The sequence below is a fragment of the Antechinus flavipes genome, chromosome 3 (genome assembly GCF_016432865.1).
Source record: "Antechinus flavipes isolate AdamAnt ecotype Samford, QLD, Australia chromosome 3, AdamAnt_v2, whole genome shotgun sequence".
Lineage (NCBI taxonomy): Eukaryota > Metazoa > Chordata > Mammalia > Dasyuromorphia > Dasyuridae > Antechinus > Antechinus flavipes.
In genome coordinates, this window is record NC_067400.1 from 424,410,581 (window position 1) to 424,434,504 (window position 23,924).

The 23,924-nt window shown below is 32.7% G+C and overlaps 1 protein-coding gene across 1 annotated transcript in view; it reads right to left on the bottom strand.

The window, feature by feature from the left end:
• Positions 1-23,924, bottom strand: part of B3GALT1 (beta-1,3-galactosyltransferase 1) — a 595,978-nt gene that overhangs the window by 370,883 nt on the left and 201,171 nt on the right. The window contains exon 3 of the mRNA XM_051986229.1: positions 10,288-10,317. The gene's annotated coding sequence lies outside the window, so the exon portion shown is untranslated. The remainder of the gene's footprint in view (positions 1-10,287; positions 10,318-23,924) is intronic.

Below are 23,924 nucleotides of genomic sequence, written 5' to 3' on the forward strand. Positions count from 1 at the left end.
TTTTGGTGCATTTCTATTTGGATGTCCCATCTGCATCTCAAACTCAGAATAGCCAAAACAGATCTCATATTTTCTTCTAAATTCATTCTTCCTCCAAATTCCCCCCATTTCAATTAAGAGAAACTTAAGAGTATCTTTAATTCTTCCTGCCCTTTCTCACTCTCTATATCCAGTTCATCACTAAGGTCTATTGATTGATTCTCCACAACATCTTTTATGTCTTTTCTCTTCATCAGAGCAGAAATTAAAAGCTGGAAGGGACCTCCAAGGGTCATTGAACTCAACTCTCTCAACTTACAGATGGTGGTAGGTTGAGGCAGGGAAAAGTTAAATGGTTTTTCCAGAATAGCATAACTAGTAGATACCTGAGGCAGAATTTGGACTTGGATCTTCTTGACTCCAAAATCCAGAAATCTATCCACCATGACATTTATTTACCTTCTCTCCATTCACATTGTTTCTATTTTAATTCAAGTTATTATTACCACTTCTCTAAATGACCTGGGAACATTGGTACATGATGCATTGTCTCCTATCTATCTCCATGGATCTATTTTTTCTTTTTCTTCAATAGATTCTCTATAGTAGTGACAAACTAATGGTTCTAAAATACAGTGCTGAGGATGTCTCCACATGATCCCTACTCAAAAATCTTTAAATTTTGCCTTTGCGATAAAAAAAAAAAAAAAAAAACAAAAAGACTCAGCCTGAATTCAAGGCTCTTCACAATATGGTTCTTATCTTACTGGTTTCATAGAATCTGTACCTTACTTCAAAGAATAACTCAATTACCAAATCTTAGGAGAGGCTTTTTCTGTTCTCTCATGATTAATACTTACTTTTGAGCTTCTTTCAGCTATTTTGTATATAATGTATATTTACTTCTGGGTTATACAGGCATGTTACCAGAGGAGCCTTTGTACAATATCCAGATTGCCTAGCTTGGAGGTCACAGTGTTCCCTACCACATAGATAAGTGTAACTTCCTTTGATTGGATGATTGTGTCTTTAAAGATGGTGAGCAAATTTGTTTTTTGTTCTGTTGTTTCTCTTCCTCAGTTATAGGTGCCAAAGGTGACCCACTTGGGATATGGAAGTTCAAGCCACAGAAACTTTAGAACCAGGTAGGATGTCAAAGCCAGACAACCTAGCATGGAAACCTTAAGAATCCAGAGTGCGAGGGACTGGAGCCCAAATGAAGTTTTGGACAAAAAACTGGCACTGTGATCTATGGAAGCCAAGTTAACTTGTGAACTTAATCCCTTTTCCTTTCTGCAAAGAAGTGTGTAAGGAGATGGGATGAGAGGGAAGGATTATTTCTCCCATGTGTTAAGGAAGTAAATTTATATATTTGTGATTTGTAAGAGCTAATTTGACTGTTAGTAGAAAAATGGAACTGGGATTTTGGGGTTCTAGACTTGAAGAACATCATTGGTTGGGAGGAGCAAGCTGAAAGTTTTTGTAGATCCCAGACACTTCCTTTCAATCCAATTAAAAGTATATGAGAACTATGGGGGAAAAATGAAATTTAATCTTCCTGGCCTTGTAGACAGTAAAATCTATGGTGGTCTGTGCTACACTTAATCTCCTATCCCCAAACCCATTGTTATGGGACTCTCTCCTTATTGGCAGACGTAAAAGCTCTACCCTATCAGTGTTAGGATGGAGCTGGTAAAAGAAAAAGAGCTCTAGACTTCACTGGTCTTCCATTAGGGTCTTTAGTGAATACACACACACACACACACACACACACACACACACACACACACATATATATATATATATATATATATATATATATATATATAATATTAAGTCTTTATTCAAGCATCAAATTCCTCCAGTCACTTCTGCCTTCCCATTTCAACAGAGAAGATAGAAAACATCCACCTCATTTCAGGTTGCCAATGAAAAAGACTCTGGCAGTCTCCAGTGTCCACATATACAGCTTATTACTCTAGAAACTTTGGAGAGTTTGCTCTTGGGTAAGGTTTAGAACTCTTTCTCTTGTATGAGATTAGTTATCTTGCTCCCAATAGGAGAGTTTCTTCACTCTGTATTGTTTGATATACATTTTCCTATTCATACTCTCTTATTTCTCTTTTGTTATAATTTGGATAAATGAATTTCTTCACTAATTGCTATGTGTGTAACTGGTATTGATGAACTGGTATTGATGAAAAAGGGCATCAAGTCTTGGATGTAGAATTGGTTACCCTTTTCCCCTGGAAATGACAAAGTGATCAGAAATTAGAACGCAATTGATCATGTTGTCTAAGCCAGTAATATTTAAGGGAGCAGAGGGATATAATTCTAGTCTGTTATTCCCACTCTCTGAGATAAACAGAGTAGCCTCTGGCCCCAGTCTTTTGCATTCATTTCTGGTAGGAATGAAAACCTTTCTTGGAGAAGAAAGGAAGGAAAGGCAAGGAATGTCTACTTTGATTCCCATAAAGCTACATAGCAACAGACCTCACTACATACACATGAGCCTGCTTCTGCTACAAATGTGCAGCCCTCTCATCCCTAGGATTCATCTAACACTGTATCTTACAAATGGTTAGAGTATACTAAATGCTAATTAATTTAAATCTTTTTACTTCATTGTCATTTCTTTTTCTTGACTATGCCATTTCCTTTAGACTATAGCACCGGGAAGGTGTAGACCTTGAAAACTTGTCTTTGTTTTGAGTCCAATATCATATGAATATGATTGATTAATAAAAACACTTGAGTGATAGTAATAATAGCTTTTATGTCACAAAATGGTAATGATAACACAAAAATTCCCGGAAAAAAATGAGTTGAAATGAGTAGTGATGATAAATAGGATTAGAAGGGACCTTTTAATTAATTCAAGGATAAATGTGCTTAATTTAATTAGAAAGATATTCAAAAAATTTTTGAAGGGGGCAATGAAATACTAAACACTTGCTCCAGAAAGACAATTTTATATTTTTAGTAGATTTGCTATAAATTGTATTGAATTTTAATGCAATTTAATTATGAGAAAACAAAATTATAGAAAATTACCTATTTCCTCTTCATCTGCTTATTCTTTATATAGATAGTATAAATAAAAGGGAGAGAAAGAAGTCAAAAGAGAAGCATATTATATGTATGTGTATGTGGTGTATAGATACAGACATCTATACACACATGTGTTTGGTATACATATTTACAAGTAGATATTAATATGTATAATTGGATTTCTTTGAAAATATAAAATTAGTAGTAAATCTGTTCAAAATATATTGTATATATAGACATAATATATGTATGTGTGTGTATACACGTGCATAATGTATATAATGAAAGGGAAGGGAAAAACAGGAAGTGTAATATGTGGTATGTTTCTCTCTGTGTGTATGCATATATATATATATGAACTATATATCTTCACATCTATATCTATATATGCATGTATTATCTATATATCTAGCTCTATAAAGGAAACAATAATTAAAGTAGTTTGAAAATGCATTTGCTTCCACAATAAAGTTTTCTTATGTAGTACTTTTATAATCTTTCATTACACTACTTAGTTTTGAAATCTGTAAATAATTTTTTCTCCAATGATGCTATAGTTATAGCCTCTATGCTTTACCCTGTGCATGATTTTCAGCTTAGTGTCATAGAAAGAAAACCTCAATATTATACCATTTAAAAAATGAAATTTGAAACAGGAAAAGCAGGAGAAAAGGTAGAAGAAAAATAGGAGAAAACAAACATTGCTATAATCAAATGTCAAACAAAAGACAATTTATCAAGATCCCTTGAGGCTGATGCATTCCTAGCTCTAGTGTTGATAGAATACTGTGATTTCTTCAACCTCTCTGTGGCTTCCTAACTTCAGGAATATGGGCCTGAAATTATGACATATAGTCTACTTTGCCTGAGAAGAAGATTCTAATACCCAAGAAAGAGGGAAAGCAAGAGGTATAAAATATAATACCTCTTGCTTTCCCTCTTTCTTGGGTCTAGTCATACAGGACAAATTTTACAAACTAATTCTCTTCCTTCACAATAGTTTTAACTATTCTCTATAAGGTCCTATCTGATTTATTTAAGCATTGGTTTGAGGATCTTAGAAGGCCTTAGACTATTAAGACTATACTTGGACACAAAAATTAAATTACTTTAGGATTAGGACACAGTGGTCATTTATATCAGTCTTGAGTGATAAAAATTGAAACATAACAAAACAAAAACTATAACTGTTACAAATAAATATGATTTAAAGAGCTGATATATTAAAATTAGATCATTTTGTAAGTCTAGCCAGAATTTTTCATACTGTATAGTGCTCATCTTAATTCTTCTGTGATTTAAAAAAATCATCCTTAATAGCAAAATGTAGAATATTTGCCAGCTGCACTTCTGATGATTGATGGGTAAGTATTTGGAAAAAAAAGGTTTTAAGCTAAACAGCCTCATAAACATGATCATAATTCCAAGATGACAAATTTAAGTAAGATTTGCCAACGATAAAGTTCATGTTTAGATGACCAAGAAAAACAGTCTATGGCATAGTAACCAAAATTCTGATCTGCAAAAAATCATCTAGTTTAGTCCATTTGTTTTACAAATGAGGAAGTTATAATCCTAAGAGATGGGATAATTTCCAGAAGGCCACATAGGGAATTAATGAACAGATTATGATTAAACCTAGGTCTCTTGACTCACAATGACTGATCTGAGCCATTTAGAACTGAAAAAGCATTGGATTGGAAGTCAGAAATCCCATTTTCTAAATCTAGTTCTGCCTCTAGGTCTCAGTTTTCTCATCTGGAAAATGAAAAGACCAGACATTATGATGTCAAGGGCCCCTTTGGCTCTTAAATTGATGATTCTGGTACTTATTTAGCTGTGGTTAGTTTCAGATTTTTTATATAATGAAGTGGAAAAAATACTAGATTAAGAATCTCAGTTTCTTCAAAAAAAATATGAAATTTGAACTATGTGACCTCAAAATTTCCTTTCCTCTCAAAATCTTTGATTCTATGCTATATACATGAATGAAATCAATTTTTATTTCCTTTCTTGTTCTAACTGCTGTTTTCTTGCTTTTAGCAACAAACTTTTACAATGAAATACAAGTTGTCAATGATGATTTTGGTTAATGTTAAGATCAAATTTTTTTACTAATTTAAAAAAAATAAAATCTACAGTAATTTAAATTCTTCTTTGCTTTGCCACAGCTGTTATACAGTTAACAACCATAATACAATAAATATTTGATTATATATTTTGGTGGTATAATCAGGAATAAAATAATAAAGTCCTAAAGATGTTTAACAACACATTCAAGTACTTAAGACTTGATTAAGACTGCTGCTAAGGAATAATAAATGAGATTTACAGGTAGCCAGGGGAGAAATTCAAGGACTTAAAACATCTTTATAAAAAACAATGACATATAATATTCTTTGACTCAAAAAATAAAGGGAATGATACTAATTGCCCAATGGCAAAAATGCCTTGTCATCATCGCAATATTATTAAAAAAATTTACAACAATATAAAAATGTTAATTTTGATTCATGTAGTTTTCTTTCAGAAAAACAAATACAACCACTTTAAATAACATCTTTGAGTGACTAATTAATTTTGACTATTATGAGTGCCCAAATTAATTACAAAGGACTTATGAAGGAAGATGCTATTTACTTCCAGAGAAAGAACTGATAAATAAAAATATGTATGGAATGGAGTCGCACACACATAACATACAGCCACATTTGTGTCTAATAGTAGCCATTTCCAGAGTGGGGGGAGAGAAGAAAAAATATAAATATATACATGATAAATAAACGCAATGTAATATAATATTGCAACATAGGAAGTTGTATACAATAATTTGCAGTTTAACATACAATTTTTAAAAATTATTTAATGATATGAAAATGAAGGTTTTAAAAGTTCAGAACAAAATAAATAAAATAAAAAAGGGAAAACGTAGACTCACTCTGGTTTTTAAAAAAACGAAAATCCCAGATTTAAGTTATGAACATTTTTCAAGCTCTACTCTTCATGATCTTAGCTAATAAATATGGTAAATTAAATTCATATTTCCAAACCACAATTTTAAACCTTTCAAATACAGTCAATTTTTATTATTCATTCTAATAAAAGAGAAATAGTGACAAAAAACATCCAAAACAGTACTTGAATTTTTGAAATTCTGTGACTTTGGAATGCTATTTGTACTCATATTTGGACATCACAGGTAAATAAATCTTTTTTATTTAATTCAAATCTACAAGTTTATTGAATGCCTATTTTGGCTAAGTCATACTCTTAATTTACCTTCTTGAACTATTATTTGGTTTGTGGTATTTGCCAGATTTAATTCAGGTTGTTTTTTCCTTTAGCTGCAAACTAGTCAGGGTTCTTTTTAAAAATGATATTATAAAATGCTAAAATATTATTTACTATTATGTAAAGTTGAACCTGGTGAGAGATTAAAATCAGTTAATGTTTGGGTCAGCAACATTATAGATTTCACTACAAAAGCTGAGAGAAAGCAAGTGATAAGGGCTAAAAAAAATGGTGGGGGAGGTTTTACAACATTAAACATAGCCAGGTAAATGCTGATTGCCAGGAGAACAACCTAAGAAAATGTAATTGAAAACTGGTTGAGATAGCAGCCTATGTTGTAAATTATTGGCCCCTGCCCACTCTTTGTGCAAGTCCTGATGTATTGTATAGGAAATGACGATTTTGGTGGGTGGAGGCAGGGTAGTGGAAAGGGAAGTGGAAAGAGAGACTGCTGGCTGGCATCTTGACACATCTGCTCACATTGCTATCGGGGACCGCCCTTCACTTCCAATCCCCCTCTGCTAGCTGGCTTCCTGTCTGCCCATATTGCTATCACAATCCCTTGTTCACCTCTACTGAGAAAAAAATATTGAAGGTTTTTCCTTTAACCTGAATTCCTGACTCCGGCTATCACATATAGATATCCGGTTATCACATATAGATACATGTATTTATGTTTGTATTAAACCCCCAAATCAGGCCTGGAGCATATCCAAAAGAATCTCCTCAATTGGTACAAAGAACCACATCTGGTGCTGTATCTGCATGAAAGATAGAAAGGACTTTGAGAAACAGCAGACAGGTTGACGATACAGTATCTCAACATATCTCTGATTTTGAATTTATGGCTATAAGTATATCAGGTAAATTTCCCTTAATGGAAATCAGGGACACTCCTGTTTGAACTGGGATAGTTGTTTTTTTGTGATGAGAGAGTTCATTCACTCTATGTATAGACTAATACCTAGAATATATTGTCTATATAACATGTATAACTCCTCTGATTTTTGTTTGCTATCTTCTTGGATAAATGATTTATTTGCTATTCACTCTTTGTGATGATCTTTAGTACATTTAGGATTAAGTCAGAAGTCATGTCTTGAAATATAGCTTAGGGCATTCCTCCTTTCATGAACAGTAATGAGAAAAGCTATCTGAACCATTATTTCCCAATAGATAAGAAATCTTTAAAGAGAAAGACATAATTTTAGACTAGCAGTCCCTTTCTGAAGAGAAGTGTGGTTATCTTCATGGCCATCTTTCTTGTTCCCCTCCAGGAAAGACTCAAAGTCTTTCTTAGAGAAAGGTGGCCTGTATTACAGAGATATCTATTTATGTCTTTCTCTAAACTGTATTTAGAGGTTTATTATCTACATGGGTGGCAGCTCTATATATTTATATATATGCATAAAATTACATATACATACACATGCACATTTATGTACTTATATTGATGAAAAAAAAAGAAACAGAGACAGCTAAACAAGACGTAATTCTTGGTACATAGTATGTGATAATTTAGATATATTTTATTGGGTGCCACATTTTAGGAAGAACATGCACAAACTGGAGTGCCTCCAAATGTTTTTCCTAATGAAGATCTGAATCAACAAAGAGTAATCTTAGAGTGATAAGGCATGTACAGACCAAATTGAAGAGTTTTAGAATTTTTAGCCTGAAAAAAAAATTCCAGGGGCCAGGGTAGTAAAGGGATGTGAAAAATGAATGTTGCACTCAATTATTTGAAGGGTTATTTAGTTCTAAGATTCTTTCCAATTGTGAGATCCTACATGTTCTTTTTTTTTCCCTAGAAATTTTCTTTTTGTTTCTTTAGAAATCTTCTCTAATTTTTTCTAGAAATTTCTAAAATTTTTCTAGAAATATTATATTTTGTAAGAGTGATGAATATAGAAACACCAAGGAGATTTCTTAAGCTCCCTTCAAACCATTCAAAGAGATCGTTGTACAAAGTTACAGTTACCACATAGGTACCAATCATACAGTATAATTATAACAGTGGCAAAAAATGAAGGCAAAGTACTTGGGGAAATTAAATGATCATCTCTTAGAATTACCCTCATCATCCAGGCTTTAGGGTATGGCCCAAGATTAATTGATATCCTGTTGCACAGAAACATAACTCGGTAGTCTCTAAGAAAGTTCTAATTTGAACTGCATAACACTTTGCTATCTCTCTGTTCCTTTGATTATGTACTAGGGAAGAGTCACATCACATTGTCTAGAGAAACATGAACTAAGCTGCTCCACTCTAAGATTAGTATCTGTTAGTTCATGTCTTCACTAGGAAAAAAAAACCCGAATATTTTTAATGAGATGTCTGGGTTGTAAAAGTATTTTTGCTATCTGATCCAAAGAGTAGGTATGGGAATCTATGAATATCCAAGAAAAGACACCATTCAAAAATAAGCTTGGGGATATTATGGTTGTGTCTTAGATGGCAAAATCTTAGGAATTATATTTCTTCCTTATATTCATTCCCCCTCCTGACAGACTGATCATCTGCTTTCTTGCTCATAGTCAAGTTATTAGGCCTAGAGACACATTCCAGAGAAGCTGGGAATCTCTGGGCTTTTGAGTGGAGGGAAGAAAGGAAATAAACAATGACTGTAGCTTGCCACTAGTCACTGCAGTTACTAACCTGGAAGGTAAATGCAGCCTTTCATATCCTTCAGCCATTATTTTCTTCTCTTCTATCTTTCCAATGCACTTGACTATGTGCTAACTAGACTTCAGCAGTAGTAAGGAGGAAAAGTAAAGTCCTAAGGGGACCTTTCATCTAATTCATTCCTGTATCTCACTTTCTCTGACCTCAAGGGGATCTTTTCCTAAACTTTCACACTACCTGGATTCCATTGTATGTAATCATTTCCTTCCTTTCCCATGCAACACCAATTCAGAAGAATGGTTATAGACACATTTCCCAATATCTTCCTTATAGATAAAAAGACTGTTTCTCTAAGTGTTAGAATTTCCAATTAATGGCTGTAGAGAAAACTGAGAGTTGTAAGCATTTCGGTTTGCATATGATACAAATCAATTGAAGGTTAAAATGTCAACAAAAGCATTAGTGGGAGACAAATGTTCAGCAAAACAACTAAGACATTTAAAGATTTTTGATACTTAATTGTATAATAACATTCCATATGAATAGGTTCAGGAAAATTTATGAATTCATGTATAGTGTCAATTAGAACTTGATTTAACTAACCTAGTGAGATCAATGGACTACTTATCTGGCAAGGTGAGACTTTCTTTAATGTCTATCTTAGATTTTTTCCTTCATCAGATCAACCTTTTCCTTATTCAAGCCTGAAAAATTACTGCACTAATCATATATTGAAGCTATGTCTGCAAATTATAAAGTAATGTGAAGAAATGGCTGTTACACAGTAAATTCCAGGACCATGGACAGTAACATAAGTTTATTTAAGAACAGATTTACTTATATCTATCTGATGAGAGATTACACTTGAATGTTAATAAAAAGTCATATTCTATATAGTCTAAGTATAGAAAAGCTAGTTTAATTAATTATTCATCAGCAGTAGGAACTTAAGATTAACTAGTAGATCTCAAATCCAGTTTGTCACAACTCTCAATGTGTAAATCATCACTATCCCATTTTCTGTGGTTTGCCAAGATTCTCAGCCATTCAATAATGTAATTGCTAACAGTTCCTTGAATCCTATTCATCTCAGGGATGCCATTGTCAGTACATTTTCTTCTCTTTCAGTTGACTTTAAGTCTTCAAAGAAATGAAAAGCAAGCTTTTCTCACAAATGACTCAGAAACTTAGTCTACATGCTCTAAATTTGTGAAATAATTCCCACTGCTGATGGAAGACACTTGACCTTTGAAGATCTAAAATATGTTTTCTTAGATCTATCTTCTGAGTTTGAAATACATAGCCTATCATTGGAAAAGAAGCAACTATATTATATTTACCTTTGGTAGTCAAACTGTCATCAGGTATTCCTGCAAGGAAAACAGATGTTCAGAGTTTTAGTAATATTCTTGACATAAGACCAAACATACCACTTTCTACTGAAATAATTAAATACAAATATGTTAAAATATTCCTTTCCATTAAAATATCTATTCTTTCACGAGAAAGATATATCTATCTATCTACATAGATAGATATACACACATGTATATATATTAAATACATACTCATAAATATACACATACATAACATGCAATATGAAAACACTATGTAATTTGTGATTACTATGCTTATACCATCTGCTATCTTCCAAATCCCTTACCAGATAAGATAAGAATATAGAGAATGAAAGGAAGACTAGGAAATTTATGTTATAGAATACAACCACTTAATACAGTTATTTTGGATTTAGTTGTAAAAATAAATGAGAAAACATCAAAGTAGATTATTAAAGGTAATACCAAAATGGGAAACCAAAGGGCTGATATACTGCTACTTATAGCTGAGAATTTCAAAGCAAAATCTAGAAAAGTAAAATTTTTTTTAATGGGGCACTGATTATTTAGTGTATATTTTTTACCAGGGTTCAATGATTAGGGGCTCACCTCATTGGCTATTGGAGGTCTTTCTATTTATTCTTGGGGAAAATATTTGTTATTTAAATCTGAGATAATACATAAAATGTAATACTGACTATTTTAAGTCACTGATATTTGGGGCTGAAATTCCACTGGTATATTCAAGTATGCACAATAGGATTGCTCTAGGACAAAATAAAATATGTCTTTGGAGTAGTCTATATGCCCTGGTGGATGGGAGGGATCCATTAAATGTATATCACCAGAGTCCCAAACAATAGAACACAATCTTTTTTATGTAATGGGAGAGTATGACTGAAGGTGTATTCATACTTCTTACTGGCACATTTGTTAGCTCCTGTGAAAATAATTAAATGTTCAAGCATTGGCAGGAGATAAATAATAATAAAGTGATAGTTTTATTGCAATAAAAAAGTGAGTCCCTAGAAGACAGGCACTATATTTATCTTAGTTGTAGCCAAAATGGTAGCATCTATGAAATGGCATAAAATACAATGGCTTGATGTTTATTTAGTACCTACTAAATAGTAACCTTAAGGGATTAGGTTTAGAATTGAAGGAAATTAGGGTTAGGATTAGAGTCAGAATCAGAATTTGGTATGCTGTGAGGCATGGTGTCGTATCCAAAGGGTTATGATGTCCAGTATTTGTGCTTCAGTAATATGAAGCTAATTGCAGAGATAAGTCCCTTTAAGTAAACTGTTAAGTAACTACAAGATGGAATATATGATTACCCTAATATGTGTTGGATTTTTAAGTTTTCTAAGAGTTCTTAGAGCAAGAGACCACTGTGGGCTATTCATAAAAATTACCAATGACCACATCCCAATAATGAACCAAAATGGTAATACAATAAATACAGCCTATCTAAGTTAGGTTATCTTATCACAATAAAGAAGTCTAAGCAGCTTATTTAAGCTCTGAAGATGGCAAATAGTGACATTAAGTAATAAGGAACTGATGACTATACCAAGCTCTGTCCAATTCTGATGATGAAAATAAAAGTAGGGAAGAAAAGAAGTGATGAACTTCTGGTTTTCAGGATGATCCATTTTTATTGTTATAGAGCTGTTTATTTTGTAGGAAGAGAGTCAATACAGTACAGCAAAAATAATGTTGGATTCAGAGTCAATAGATCCTGTTTAATATCATCTAAGGCACTTCTGTGACTTTGGAAAAGCATTTGCCTTCTATTTAACATCCATGTAACTTTGTAAAGTGCCTAAAATCTCCCAGACTTAGTTTTATCAACTGCACAATGAAGAGGACCTTGAAGCTCCATTAGTGTTCTAAATCTATGATCTTAACATCAGAAGACATTTTCATAGAAGAGCAATATGCCTATTTGTGTAGGATGTCTTTTTTTTCCTTGGTAAGTTTGCCTATATGTACATGTTTCATTAAAACATGTGTCCTTGCACAAGTTGTATTTAGATGTATGTAATCTAAGCCATAGATATGACACGAGTAGTGATATCTGTAACCTTGGCAACACCTGAGACCTTCAGTATTACTTGGATGCCTTTGGCAAAGGCTGTGAACTTAGTTTTGTACTTTCAATTGACCATTTTCTTTTCTTTCCTCAGAAAGCATCAGAAATCAGAATGAAGTATTCTGAATTCATCCTGATAAAGTAGAAAGGGTACTGAAATTGGGAACAGATAAGCTGTGGTTCTAGTTTCAGTTCTACCTCTGAATAGTTGGACAAAGTTGGGAAAATTACTAAATCTTTCTGTATGTCAGTTCTCTCATTTATAAAATGCACTATTTATAAAATCATGTCCTCATTTATAAAATAATGTACTATTAACTTTATAGTTAATATTTGTGAAGAGCAAGTAACAAAACATATGTAAAGTGTCTTATTAGGCACTGTATAAATGAGAACTATTATCATTAATAATTGAAGATGATTGATTTAAAACTGGCAGAGACTTCAGAGACTATCAAAGGAAAAAATCCTCCTCATTTTACACATGAGAAAACCAAGACAATAAAGTTATGTGACTTAATACAGTTCATTCAGATAGGAAATAGAAAAGGTGGAATTTGAACTCATAACTTCTGACTCCAAACCTGTCCATCATACCATACTACTTTCCTATTGTAGTCTCCTTGAGAGCAATATCCTATCTCTTTTAAATTTCTATCACCCTCAGTGATTAAAATAGTGTCTTGCAAGTAATATTTATTTTCTATATGTAGTGCTTTCAAATCTCTTAAACTTTAAAAACATATTTCTTTTATACCTAGGAGGAGTAAAATACCATATATTATTCACACTTTACAAAATGTAGTACTCTGCAGAAGAATAGATGTGAAGTTCCTTTACAAAGTTCCTAATCAAATTTGTAATTCAGGTCTCTGGACTTGCAGTTTAAAGATCATCACTATTTTGTAAAGAAAATATATCTGATACCAGAAACAATATATGATTACTCTTTCACAAAATATCTTTTTAATAGTGGAGGGAAAATTGTCATCTAAATTCTACATAGATATCAATGTCTATTTACAATTTAAACCTTCTTCTAATATAAGAGACACTTAAATGATTTTATGTAGCTAGATATTTTTTAAAGCCCTGAGGTCATTTTCTTCCCATTCTTTCTTTTGGAAAATATTATTTACATAAACCTGACCTTTAGGCTTATTTTTAATATTTTAAATAACTTTTGCTTTCTGCATATAATAAGTTCTGTCATACTTCTCATTCATTAAACCCAGGAGTATATAACAATTATAATGCAATAAATAACCTTCCTCTTCATGACAATAATACCTTCAAAAAACTTCAGCAGGCTCATTAAAGTTAAGTTTTGCTGTCTGAATGTACCTGGGAAATCTTTGCTCAAAATTGATTTTATTCTTTTATCATTATTTTTAAATAACTTTGGTCATATTAGTTCCATAAATAACATTAAAATCAATGGTGTAAATATTATTGTTTCATTAATAATTTTACTAAATAGAATACTATCTGATAATTGTAGCTTCTTTGCTAAATAAATTTTCTAGTGATAAAAACTTGGAACCCCACAGGACATGTTTAAAATTTCATTTTTTCATTGGTTTAGTTGAGACATGAGAGAGAGAGGGAAGGAGGAAGAGAGGGAGAGAGGAAGGGAGGAGAAGAGGGAAGGAAGGGGAGAAAGAGGTGGGGGGAAGGAGAGGAAAAGAGAGAGAGATGAGTGTTGGGAATCAGAGATGAAGGGTAGGATAGGAAATGGAATTGCCTTAAGAAAAATAAAACCGTGTTGGAAGGAGAAATGTACAAGGTAAATTAATAGGAAAAGAAGAAAAATGAGGGAAAGAAAAGAGCTTCAAAAGAAAGGTTATAGTTCAATCAATCTTCCTTTTTTTAAACCAATTATTTGTAAAAGATGGAAGCAAAGAGAAAAGAGGACAGTATCAAAAAATATACAGTTCAAAATCATAATTTTGAATGAATAGTTGATCCATAAATCAAATGAGGATAGCAGGGTGTTTCATAAAGTAGAAATCTGCCAATATGTTATTAGAAAAACAGAGATTGACATAAAATTAAAAAGAAGGATTGGTGTTGAATTTATTATGCTTCAATTGAATAAAATAGAAAGGGAAGCAACCATTATTTCAGATAAATTTCCAAAAATAAGAACATTATAAAAAGATAAGCACTAAAATTAAATTATGCTAAGACAATATGCATAATAAATCACTTTCAATTCTTTACTTAGTTACACAGTTCTTTAGAAGGAAAAATTAATAAAATGGGCAAATAAATGTATGACCACCTTCTTAAAAAGAGAAAATCCAAAATTTTCATTTAAAAGATGACAAAGAAGAAATGAAGACATTTGAAAAGAGAATAAAGAACACCATTCGAAACCTTTTTAACCAATTATATGCTAACAAAACTGATAATTTCTTTATTTTCTTTTTAGTTGATTTTGCTTTTGATATGAAAAATTTGTTTCTTCTCTCTTAAAAACATTTTACTTTAAAAAGTATAGATGAATATTTCAAAAAATAAAATATTCATTAACAAAAGGGATAGACTATTTTAGTGAATCAATACCATAAAAAGAAACTGAATAAACTGTAAATGAATTCTCAAAGGAGGAATAAAAACCTCTAAGACTAGAAGTATTTACAATATAAATTCTACCAAACATTTAAAGAAAAATTAACTACATAAGCTGTTTACAATAATAAAAATTAGAAGACATCCTCTCATTTCTGTTGTTAATACCAAATCCAGGGAAAGAAAAAAAAGACACTTATAGAGCAAAATTGCTAATGAATATTGGCACCATAATTATAAATAAGATATTAGCAAGTAGGTTACAACTACATGTTATAAAAGCTAAACACTGTCACCAGATTGGGTATATAACAGAAATGCAGATTTGGTTTAATATGAGCAAAAATTTAAATATAATAAAATAACAAATAAAAATAAAAGCAATATCATGATATCAACAGATACTGAGTAGGATTTTGACGGACTCCAACAACTCTTTTAATTAAAAACTCTAGAAATTATAGTAATAAGTTAACCTTTCCTGAATGTAGCATAATATTTACCTAAATCCAAGAGTGGTTATTTAATGTGATTATAATTTTAGAGATCTTTGAAATCAGACAAAGTTAATGCAGGAGTATCCATTAACACTACTATTACTTAACATAATATTAGAATACTAGCTATAACAACAAGGTAAGAAAAAAATGTGGTAATAAGCACAAGTAAGAATGAAATAAAATCATTGCTTTTGCACAGGATATAATGGTATACATAGAGAATTCAAGGTAGTCAACTAAGAACTAATTGAAAAAATAACTTTATAAAAGTTGCAGGATAGAAAATAAACAAATCACATAAATCATTAGCATTTCTGCATGTTACCTATAAACCACAATAGGAATTTCATTCAAAATTCCTATAGTTGTCATAAAATATTTGGAATTATATCTAGTAAGATTTACTTAGAAACTACATAAATCCTTATATGAAGCACTTTTTTTGCAGAAATGAGATAGCCCTAGATAATTAGAGAAACAATAATGGATTATGGATAGAAAAAAATCTCTGTTATAAAAGCTTATATAGATAAATTGAGTTTATATAATAAAAATGATGATGCTCTCTAAATTAATTTAATTGATAGCATTGTGTTAGACAAACTACTAAAGGAATGATAGAGGTAGAAAAAAATTAATTCATATGGAAAACAAAAGGTCAAGAATTTCAAGATTAATGTGTGAAAAATGGGAAAGAAGGGAGTGTATCAGTATCAGATATCAAAAGATATTTTAAAGCAGTAATATTAAACAATTTGGTAACACTTTAAAAATGAAAATCACATCATTGAACCAGATTATATACAGAAGGAAACAAGCACAACAGCATAATGTATAACAAACACTCACTCAACAAACACTCAATAAACTACTTACTGGGGGCAAGGTCTCAGTGTTTACAAAAAACTGTTAGGAAAATTGGACACTAGTGTGGAAGAAATTATATTTAGACCAACACCCTACACCTCATATTAAGATAATCTCCAAATAGCTATGTGACCGAGATATGAAAGGTTGCATCATAAATAAATGAGAAGAGCAAGAAAAAATTACCTTTCACATCTATTGATGGCAAAAGGGTCCATGGCTATATGACTATAACTATATAGATAGTGAAATGGATTATATAAATGATTTTTGTAATAGTATAGCTTCTTGTGGGATGTAACAAGAGACATACCAAAGAAATTTGGGTAACAAATTGTTTAAATAAAAAATCATTTTAAAAATCATCTAAAATATAGTTTAATAAAATGATCAACTTTGCCTTTTATATCCAATTATAAGTAAAGAGTAACAATAGTTTACATTTATCTAGTACTTTAATAGTTTCTAAATATGTACATTATGTCATTTAAATCTTACAAAGCTCCATTTAGTAGGTATTCCGGATATTATTATATCTGTTTTATATAATAAATAGGAAACAGGGTAAGTTAGGCATTGAGTACCAACCCTGAAATCAGAAGGAACTTAGTTCAAATGTGATCTCAGACACTTAACACTTCCTAATTGTGTGACCCTGGACAAGTCACTTAACCCCAATTGCCTCAGCAAAAAAAAAAAAAAAAAAGTAGGAAACTGAGGCTGGGAAGAGATAAGTGAGTTATCCATGATTACATAGCTAGTAAGTTTTAGATGTGGGCATTTGAACTCAGGCATTAGAGATACCAAGTTCAGCATTTAACAATCATACCATGCTTTTTTGAGGAAAGAACAGATGGAATCCTTTGAAGTTTTTTTTGTTTTCTTTGAAAGGGAAGGTTTTTCCATTACATACCATGAGACATGTGAAGAAAAATATGATTGAGTTCTCAGAAAATCAATACTAATACTTTATTTTTACATAGAATTTTTGTTCAGAACTCAACATTTTTACTATATACTATCTTAAAAGTCTACAGAATATCTCTGAGGTAAGTTATAAATATTAGTTCTTCCATATTCCATATATTTCTATAATTTCATCAAGGCAGAAATTTCTTCCACTAATACAGATCATATTATAGATTGTCTTCATGAGTTGCTATGGACAGAAGAAAAATTTATCCAGTGAACTCATCTTCTGGTGGCTAATCTTTTAGTGAAGATCCAAATTAAATATGGAAAAACTAAGAAGTTAAATGCTCTTTACAAGGTCACATAGAGAAAACTAAATCCAGGACTATGACCAAAAATTTATGGCATTTCAATTCAATTATTTGTTACTTTTTTTCCTGGAGTTTCTGTGAGATGAGTTTGAATAAGGATTTGTGAAATTAAGGAAATTACATTTTTAAAGGAGTGTAGGCACCAGTTTTATTTCAGTAAAACCTTCTTATTTAACAAGTATCTTGTATATTACATCTGATGAAACCTTGTTGCACTTTCATTTTAGTCAATTTAATGAATGATCATGTGGTAATAATATATAATCATGACAGCCAAGTATGATTATACCAGTTATGATACTATATGGGATGGAAATTGAAAGCCCATATTGCCAATTACTCTATTTTAGAAAAATTCCTATCTATTCAATTTCCAGGTTAGGCATAGGGAATCTCTTATTTCCTCATATAGGAATTCCTCAATTTTGGAAATGGAAAATTAGGATAATTTAAAGATAATTTAGGGATAATTTAAAGGATAATTTAAGTTTAGTCATAAATATACTAGCAAAATAATGTTCCACAATTACAGAATCACACAGAGGAAATAATTCTTCTCTATACAAGATTTAGAGCAGTTGGGTTGAATGGGTTCCATTGTACTACTGTACAATAGTCTACTTTAAAACAAATTTGAATCAAGGGATCCAGCCATCATTGTTTCCTTTCCTCTAATAGGCAATGAGTTCTTCTAGGAAATAAAGATTTCATTTATTTGATCATCATTAACTGAGAATTAAGAAAATAATAAATGTTTTCAAAAATATTTAAGATTCATCTGGTTCTGTTTCCACTCATTAATGTTATTATGTGAAGACTAGGACATATTCTTTTTTAGTTTGTCTTCCATTTTTCTCATTTATCTCTCAAGCTCAGACCTTGAAGAATGGAAAAACAAAGGCCAGTTTGGTTACATTTATGAAAGCTATAAAAGCTACAAATGTGTCATTCTGGTTTCAGTGTAATTAGAATACAGCTTGTTTATTTGATCTACAGGTAACCTTGGCTTATTTTGCGATGTCAGACTGGATAATCAACCCTGTCCCTTTTTCTCATGAAACATATTATTGGGACCATAAATCATGATCTTTTTTCTTCAGGTGAGGTTAAGAACGTATCACTCTGCTGAAAAAGGTGACCCCTTTTTGCAGAATAATGCATTCCCTTGGACTTAGCTTGAATGATGAATAATGATTTGCATCACAGTTGGCTGTTATGCATACCTGTGCTCTTTTTGAAAACCACAAATATTTGCCTTGATGAATTTATGAGTGAATGTCCTTGGAGGCCTCATTTGCCTATTTTTGTACTGGATTACAAACATTTTTGAAAGTTTTAAAGTTAACTTCTTTTTTGTCCAAATCCTTATTAAAGAGAAAAGGGAGGCCTATGTTCTGTTAAAATTCCTTTTTGACATTCAAATCATGTTTGCACCTTAGAGGAAAGACCAGAGGCTGACATCACTTGCATGAGCTTGAGAAGATTAACCTACTTTACATTACTTTCACTGAACTGCATTCATTTATCATTAATTTCCACCACAGTGTCTTTAACTATTAGATGAAATGGCATTTATATTCTTCTATATTTAGATCAATTATTATAAGCTTCAGTTCTCATTGGACACTCTACACAGGTAATGTATAATTCAAGTGATCTCTAGGTTCAAGTATCCTTTAAGTATGAAAGGTAACATCCACAATACTCTTTCAGTAGGCATAATGTCCATGGTGTTTAATTATTTGACCATTAGTTCTGTTCTGTCTTTGTGAGATCTCTAGTATGTGTCCCATTCTTTCCTCTGACAGTGTCTGGACTGTTATAATTGACTATTGGTTGCTTTTTCTGTTACAGTTCTCTCTATAGTTCATCCTTGTTGGAATCCTTACAAACTGCTAACTCATTAGAGTTGATCTAATCTTACAAGAAGATGTTTTGGGCAGAACCTGAAACAAGGAACTAATTAGTACAAGGCTTGTGTTTGCACCTTTACTCATTGGAGTTCACAAGTATGCCAGCTTCACAAAGTAAACTTTGTACCTTTGGGAATTCACACCTCCCTTAAAGCTCTTAGGGCCAGAGAGCACTATGGGAGAAAACCCATAATCCCTCTCTCTCGTATCCCACAATTCCTCCCTCTTGGATAAAAGAAACAGAGAGAGGCTCTCGGTCAGATTTCAGCGGAATTACGCCAGAAGCCCTCTCTCCGAGGCAAGGCAAGAGAGAATATATTTTCCACTTGGCTGGCTGTTTGCAGAGGAGAGTTCAGCTGGACTGGAGAGGAGCGACTCTGGTGCAGAGAGCACTTTGGGAGATTTCACCGGAATGACATGAAGAGTGGCACTGGCTGGAGGCTGAAGAAAGCAGAGGCAGAGGCTGAAGGACAAAACCTTTGGATTTGGCGACATTCGGAGAGAGCTCTTGGAACCAAGCAGAGAGATAGGCCTCTAAGCTAACCGGGCTATATTGGAGATAATAAAAGATCTGAACTTTTATCACCTGGCTGTGTTTTGAGAAGAAAAAGCTCACCACACATCCTCAATTCTGTTGTCAAAATGATCTCCCTTAAGCACAGGTAAATCCCCATATACCTCCATTTAATTAACTCCAGTTGCTTTTCATTCCTTCCAATTTTTTCTTCCCTCCTTCCTTCCTTCTTTTCTTTTCTTTTCTTTTCTTTCTTTCTTTCTTTCTTTCTTTCTTTTTTTCTTTCTTTCTTTCTTTCTTTCTTTCTTTCTTTCTTTCTTTCTTTCTTTCTTTCTTTCTTTCTTTTTCTGAGGCAATTGGGATTAAGACTTGCCCAGGGTCACAGAGCTAGGAAGTGTTAAGTGTCTGAGGTCAAATTTGAACTCAGGTCCTCCTGACTTCAGGGCTGGTACTCTATCCACTATGCCATCTAGCTGCCCCATCTTCTTGATTTTTCAATACTTTTACATATTTCTCCTATCTAATGACACTAACCTCTTTACTGTTCCTTGAACAAGCTACTTCATCTCTTAACTATGTTCACTTTCACTGACTGTTCCTTATCCCTGGAATGCTCTCCTTTTCTTATCTATACTTCCTTGTCTTCCTGGTTTACTTTAAGACTCAGCTAAAGTTCCACATTTTCTGTAAGAATATTTTTTCTGATCCTTTTTGATCTTAATGCCTTCCTTTTGAGATTATCTCCAATTTGTCCTGGATCTTTTAAAAAAATAATTATAACTTTTTATTGACAAAACCTATGTATGCCTGGATAATTTTTTTACAACATTATCCCTTGCACTCACTTCTGTTCTGACTTTTGCCCTCCCTCCCTCCACTCCCTCCCCCAGATGGCAAGCAGTCCTATACATGGTAAATATGCCATAGTATATCCTAGATACAATATATGTGTGCAGAACTGAACAGTTCTCTTATTGCACAGGAAGAATTGGATTCAGAAGATAAAAATAACCCGGGAAGAAAAACAAAAATGCAAACAGTTTACATTCATTTCCCAGTGTTCTTTCTTTGGGTGTAGCTACTTCTGTCCATCATTGATCAATTGAAACTGAGTTAGATCTTCTCTTTGTCAAAGAAATCCACTTCCATCAGAATACCTCCTCATACAGTATTGTTGTTGAAGTATATAATGATCTGGTTCTGCTCATTTCACTTAGCATCAATTCATGTAAGTCTCTCCAAGCCTCTCTGTATTCATCCTGCTGGTCATTTCTTACAGAACAATAATATTCCATAACATTCATATACCATAATTTACCCAACCATTCTCCAATTGATGGGCATCCATTCATTTTCCAGTTTCTAGCCACTACAAACAGGACTGCCACAAACATTTTGGCACATACGGGTCCCTTTCCCTTCTTTAGTATCTCTTTGGGATATAAGCCCAATAGAGACACTGCTGGATCAAAGGGTATGCAAGTTTGATAACTTTTCGGGCATAGTTCCAGATTGCTCTCCAGCATGGTTGGATTCGTTCACTACTCCACCAACAATGCATCAATGTCCCAGTTTTCCCGCATCCCCTCCAACATTCATCATTTTTTCCTGTCATCTTAGCCAATTTGACAGGTGTGTAGTGGTATCTCAGAGTTGTCTTAATTTGCATTTCTCTGATCAATAGTGATTTGGAACACTCTTTCATATGAGTGGAAATAATTTCAATTTCATCATCTGAAAATTGTCTATTCATATCCTTTGACCATTTATCAATTGGAGAATTGTCCTGGATTTTTTTTAAAAACATAGTATTTTATTTTCCAAATGTATGCAAAGATAGTTTTCAACATTTACCTTTCTAAAACCTTGTGTTTCAAATTTTTCTCCCTCTTCCTCCCATTTCCCTTTCCAGACAGCAAGCAATAAGCAACCAATAAGAACCTTTGGAGATAATGCAGCAACAGAAATAATGACTAGACATTTGGCTAAGGAAAATACCAATGAGGTTTGCAAAAGAATTATATGGGGGCTAAACAAAGATGCTCCTTTGGAGAAGATCATAAGATGCTGTGCCACAGTGGGCACAAATGCTTATTATGCCCAAACTATGATGAACATGGAAAGACAAGGTCCTTCTTGGCAAAGGAATTCTAGAGAAACTCGTCGATGTTTTCAATGTGGAAAAATTGGACATCTAAGAGCCCAATGTAGATACAGAGATACAATGAGAAGACAGGGTGAGAGAAAACCCAAAACCCCATGTCCAAAATGTAACCGAGGCTTTCGTTGGGCCTCTAAATGTATATTGACCCAAAGGAAGGAGAGGCAAGGCCCAGCTCCAAAGTATCAATCAAAGGACAGGTGGGACATGATAGCAGCTGAGGTTACACCCAGAGAGACTTTAGAAATTCAGGATTCTGATGTCATCAACCAACAGAAAAGCAATCAGGATTACAGTTGGGAAGAATACAGGCCTTTTAAGACAACAAGGCAATATCCAGTGCAAACAGCTCCAATGTGCAATTCTTCTAAACATATTTCCATATCTGTCATGCTGCACAAGAAAAATCAGAACAAAAGGAAAAAAATATGAAAAAAAAAACATGCAAACAAATTGATAGCAATGACAAAAATATGCTTTGATCCACATTCAGTCTCCAATAGTTTTCTCTGGATGTAAATGGCACTTTCCATGTCAAGTCGATTGGAACTGCCTTGAATCACCTGATTGTGGAAAAGAGCCAAGGGCATCAAAATTGATCATCACATAATCTTTCTGTTGCTGCGTACAATGACCTTCTGGTTCTTTTCTCTTTATTTAGCATCAATTCGTGTAATTCCATGCTTTTCTGAAATCAGCCTGCTTATCATTTCTTATAAATATGTATCTTTTTTGATACATAATGTTGTCTCTACTTTAGACTTTGTAAGCTCCTTGAGAGTAGAGATTGATTTTGGAGTGTCATTTTCACCTTCCTTAGGCTTCCTCTTTCCCTTCATTTCCTTTCACCAATCCAGCAGGTCAATATGGAATACATCAATTTTTAAAAAAATTATTGACATTCAATATTGGCTTAGACTGGCATACTTTTTGTCTTTTCAGAGAAGTGACAGATCACAGAGAGAGTGTAAAAAAAAGTTACAAAAAAGGGGTTAGAGGGAATGATGGCATGAAAAACAATAAGAGGAACTTTATCTCCTGCAACTTTCTCTAGAGGTACCTGTTTATTTTCATCTTTGAATGGGTAAAGAAAATCTGGCTGCCAGGAATTTTTGTTTTGAACAAAAAAGTTAGCCAGAACATGGATCACAGTAATTGTCTGATCCTATAAGGGTCATAAGGTAATTTCTTCTTTCTGCTCCCTCACCCTTGCCTTTGTTTCTTTTTATATTCCTGATAACTTTAGGTTCATGTGGCTCTCCTCAACTGAAAACCAAAATATTTCTTCAACAAAAAAATTTAAAAATAAACCCATGTCTCATAAGATTTTCCTAAAGCCTTTCTAGTAAAACAGAACAAAACAGACCCTACACCTCTCTCCTTACATTGGTCTCATAAGCAACTGATAGAAACTACAGAGAAACAAGCTCCTGTTAGATATAAAGAAAAAAAACATTTTAACTATCAGTACTGTCCAGCAGGGATTAAGTTGCCTGTGGAGTTAGTGGGTTTCCCATTCCTTAAAGAGAGTTACAAGGCACCTTAGGAAGTATGATTACAAAGATTTTTTTTTTTTAGGAATTGGATTATGGGGGTTTCTTTAAGTTTTTCTTGCAATCCCTTTTTGCATGAGAAATTTTTAAGCAATTCTGGTACATAAGAATATAAAATTGATATAAAAATCAAGCATTTACTATGAATAACATAGTTATTCTCCACATTCAGTTATAAGA